A 5,082-nucleotide genomic window follows, 5' to 3' on the forward strand; every position below is an offset into this window, starting at 1 on the left:
CTCACATACAGGACTCATCTCACGTTAATTTACATATGTATTAAATATTTTTTTTTTTTTTACACAATAAAAGCACACAGAGCTATGGGGACTGGGTATTGCGGATGTGCTAGCGGCCATCTAGCAACCCATGTCCTCAGCTCTATACCCAAAATCCCGATGACAGGTTCCCTTTAATAAAAAAAATGATGGGGGGAAAAAATAATACATTCAGCTTGATTCCTGAGAAGATTGCCCTCGCTGCTCCTCAGGATGGAGCCCATCATCAACCTCCTACAGGGGTCACCTGTAATACTCCACATGTCTCATTGTCCTGACTGGAGGAGACAGAGGTGAAGTTTGCTTTACTCTCCCCAACATTTCTGACGGACTCTTCTATTTTTTTGTACTGACGTTTAGTGGGTTTTCTGCTTTTTTCTCAATGGAATGCAATCTCTGAGCTGCAGGGGTTAATTCTTCTACAGGAGCTCTCCGCCCTCTTATGAGAAGAGACTTTTCCACTTTCGGTTCCTGCTCCTCCGTACCACAATGGCTTCTGCTGATCTGAGGGCCGAGCTGGACTGCTCCATCTGCCTGAGCCTCTATACAGACCCAGTGTCCCTGAGATGTGGACACTACTTCTGCCGCTCGTGTATCGTGAGTGCGCTGGATGCGCAGGAGGCAGCTGGAGTGTATTCCTGTCCTGACTGCAGAGCAGAATATCCGGGGCGTCCGGCCCTGGAGAAGAACAGGAAGCTGGGGAACATAGTGGAGCGTTTCTTATCTGCTCAGCCTGATATGGAGGAGACCGGGATCTTCTGTACTTACTGTACTAAGTCTCCTGTACCGGCTGTGAGGACATGTCTGCAGTGTGAGACCTCCATGTGCCATGAACATCTCGGAGCCCATAACAAGTCAGTGGATCAACAGTACTTGATTGAACCTACTGTGTCGTTACCTGAAGGAAAGAAAATGCTCCACACACAAGGAGGTGCTGAAATACTATTGTCCTGATGGACGCCGCCTGTATCTGTGTGTCCTGCTGGGTGGCCGGAGGACACAAGGGACATGACGTGGAGCTACTGGACGTGGCCTCTGAGAAGGAGAAAGAGAAGCTGAGGAAATATCTGGAGGAACTAAACCCACAAAAAGCAGAAATTCAGACTAAACTTCAGAATCTGCAGGATCGTCAGAGGAATATCCAGGAGAAGGCCTCTGATAAGAGGAAGAACGTCAGGAAGTTATTTATGGACATTAAGGAGCAACTGGAAATGGCAGAAAAGAAAGCGCTGAGCGAGATCTCCAGGCAGGAGGAGAAGATTGTGTCCCAGATATCTGATCTGATCAAGAAGCTGGATATAGAGGAGGGCGAGCTGTCCAGGAAGATGCGTCACGTGGAGGAGATGTGTCATGTTACCGACCCAATAAGACTCCTACAAGAAGGTGACATTACAGTATGTGGTCATGGAGATTATGAGGACACAGGGGGAGATGGTGGAGAGGGCAGGTCTGAGGATGATCTGGATGAGGTTCTGATGTCACTGACCTTACACCGATCTATGAGGGATATTGTCACCAATGTCACATCAGAGCTCGGGCTCCATGTTCCAGACATATTGCTGGATGAGGACACTGCTAATGAATATGTGAAGATATCAGAAGATCTGAAAACAGCAACAAGAACAGAAGAAGAACAGAACAGATCAGAATCACCGGGAAGGTTCCTGAATTATGCCCAGGTGTTAAGCAGATGTGGCCTCTCCTCAGGAAGACATTACTGGGAGGTAGAGTGGGACCAGAAAGGAATATGTGTCATCGGACTGTCCTATCCCAGTATAGAAAGGGAAGGAGATGAGTCTTGTATTGGAGATAATGATAAATCTTGGTGTCTGGTTATGTCTGGTGCAGGATGTGGAGTGTGTCACAACTCAATCACATCCCCCCTCAGTGTAGATACAACATGTCCTAGACTTGGGGTCTTCTTAGACTATGAGGCCGGGCGTCTGTCCTTCTATCAGCTGTGTGACCCCATCAGACACTTACACACCTTCACCGCCTCCTTCTCTCAACCCCTACATGTTCTCTTCTATGTGCGGGATGGAGCCTCTGTTAGAATAATAAGCTGAGGCCGATGCGTCCCCGTTATAATCTCCGCCTATAAGTCACTATATAGCGCTGTATGGGCGGAGCCTCCGATCACACAATGTATATGGCGGCTCTATGGGGGGGGGGGGGGGGGGTTACTGTACGATTATTTTATATTCCTTGGAGATCAGATCCAGAATCGATGCTTGAGACAAATAAAAAGTTACGTCGTCTGCACACGAGTTCGGGTGAACGCACATCAGACCCGCAGCGTATCCGCACCAGTACCTGCAATGTGTGATTACGGCTTTTGGTGCGGATAAGATGCGGTTTTCCACTGAAAAGGGTGAAATCCGCAGCTAAAACCACAAACATAACTGACGGGCCGCAGATCTGGGAATCCGCACGGAAATAATCGGCGAAGTGTACGTGATCGGGGTAATCTCATACACTTTGCTGTAATTCCTTACGGTTTTTCCACATGGGAATTCGCCTGGAAAGACTGAGCGTATTCCGCAACGTGCGCAGATGGCCTTCGGGTACAAGCGCACGGTGCGTATTACCTGCTGGTTTTCCAGAGTGAAATAATACCGCCTAAGCAGATGGGATTCCCAGTATCTCATCTACACGGAGCGGAAGTTTCCTGCGTCAGGAGTGACCTGCGGAGCGGATCCGGAGATCTGCGGCCGGTGGATTGTCCGTGCGGATTTCTCCCTTTACAATGCAGAGGGGGAGATCTGGGGAAATCCGTGTCAGGATCTGCAGGTAACAGGTGTGGATCCTGGAGCGGAGATACACCGCCGAGTGCACGTACCTCATGGGGGCATCATTAACCCTTCCCCGTCCTCCACTGAGGTCGCTGTAGGGGCTTCTTTATGTTTCTGGGACACATTTGGGGAACATATAATTATTAATCAGCTTTTCCTATTTCTGTAGAGATGTGACAATGTGGCGCTTCTTTCCGCACTATACGCGGCATTTGTTGTGTTTTTTCCCTTTTTATGGAATAAATGTCTGACTACTTCTGTCCATCAGAGTTGTCGGTCCTATCATCTGGGTGTCAGTGGTCTCCTCCGCCATCATGTCTGTTATAACCGCAGGTAGTGAGTTCTGCAATACACTGGATCTGTACAGCACCACCTGCTGTTCTTGTCCTTATTTTTGGCCGGTCGCGCTGAGCTGGTCGCACGCGCTCAGTGTAAGGCGACGTCTACACGACGAGGTGTCTTGGTCCCAACTCTATACATTGTTAGTGTGAGAACATACCGCGCGCTCCGTATTGTGCCGCCTATAGAGCTCCCATTGTTGTGCTCTCCGCCTGGACTCAGAGCTTTTCTAACTATCCCCTGTAATGGTCGCCTTCCCTGCGGCGCAGCATGTCGGACGGCGCCCGCGCTACGTTACTGTCGGCCGCACTTCGCCATGTCTAGTGATTAATACCGTACGGTTTTCATGCACATTCTGTTGTTAGCAGCATTATATGGCGGTGTATGTGGCTCGGGGTGCGGCTTTCTAATACTTCCCTCTCTGTGTCACTGAATGATTGTAGAGCAGCTGCGCAGCGACCGCCTCATGTCCTGGAGGCACGAGGTTCCTGGCGCCTCTCAGTGTAACTGACGCTTTTCTTCCCTGGAGGGTTTTATTTTGTGCTTCTCATTTTCATTTTTCGTTTTTTCTGTTTGTCGTCCTGCGGAAAAGTATTAGGAATACGCTTTACCTGCCGTTACTTCCTGTATGGAGCAGAGCTGTATGTCTGTGTAGCTGAGCGGTGTATGCAGCAGAGTTGTATGTCTGTGTAGCTGAGCAGTGTATGCAGCAGAGTTGTATGTCTGTGTAGTTGAGCAGTGTATGCAGCAGAGCTGTATGTCTGTGTAGTTGAGCAGTGTATGCAGCAGAGCCGTATGTCTGTGTAGTTGAGCAGTGTATGCAGCAGAGCTGTATGTCTGTGTAGTTGAGCAGTGTATGGAGCAGAGCTGTATGTCTGTGTAGTTGAGCAGTGTATGCAGCAGAGCTGTATGTCTGTGTAGTTGAGCAGTGTATGTAGCAGAGCTGTATGTCTGTGTAGTTGAGCAGTGTATGGAGCAGAGCTGTATGTCTGTGTAGTTGAGCAGTGTATGGAGCAGAGCTGTATGTCTGTGTAGTTGAGCAGTGTATGGAGCAGAGCTGTATGTCTGTGTAGTTGAGCAGTGTATGCAGCAGAGCTGTATGTCTGTGTAGTTGAGCAGTGTATGTAGCAGAGCTGTATGTCTGTGTAGATGAGCAGTGTATGGAGCAGAGCTGTATGTCTGTGTAGATGAGCAGTGTATGCAGCAGAGCTGTATGTCTGTGTAGTTGAGCAGTGTATGGAGCAGAGCTGTATGTCTGTGTATTGAGCAGTGTATGAAGTTCTGCTTTGTGATATTGTCTATGGAAATTTGAAGAGACACAATATATACAGTATATACAGCAGTGTGCTGATATATGAGGTATGAGGTATAATAGATGCAGTGTACAGATATATAGTATATACAGCAGTGTACTGATATGTGAGGTACGAGGTATAATAGATGCAGTGTGTACAGGTATATAGTATATACAGCAGTGTACTGATATGTGAGGTACGAGGTATAATAGATGCAGTGTGTACAGATATATATAGTATATACAGCAGTGTACTGATATGTGAGGTACGAGGTATAATAGATGCAGTGTCTACAGATATATAGTATATACAGCAGTGTACTGATATGAGGTACGGGGTATAATAGATGCAGTGTGTACAGATATATAGTATATACAGCAGTGTACTGATATGTGAGGTACGAGGTATAATAGATGCGGTGTGTACAGATATATAGTATATACAGCAGTGTACTGATATGTGAGGTACGAGGTATAATAGATGCAGTGTGTACAGATATATAGTATATACAGCAGTGTACTGATATGTGAGGTACGAGGTATAATAGATGCAGGTGTGTACAGATATATAGTATATACAGCAGTGTACTGATATGTGAGGTACGAGGTATAATAGAT

The 5,082-nt window shown here is 47.2% G+C and overlaps 1 pseudogene; it reads left to right on the forward strand.

Annotated features, from left to right (window-relative positions):
* The first annotated feature begins 227 nt into the window (after nt 1-227).
* On the forward strand, nt 228-3,116 carry LOC122924297 (annotated as a pseudogene).
* Nucleotides 3,117-5,082: the final 1,966 nt, after the last annotated feature.

The sequence above is a fragment of the Bufo gargarizans genome, unplaced genomic scaffold (genome assembly GCF_014858855.1).
Source record: "Bufo gargarizans isolate SCDJY-AF-19 unplaced genomic scaffold, ASM1485885v1 original_scaffold_996_pilon, whole genome shotgun sequence".
NCBI lineage: Eukaryota > Metazoa > Chordata > Amphibia > Anura > Bufonidae > Bufo > Bufo gargarizans.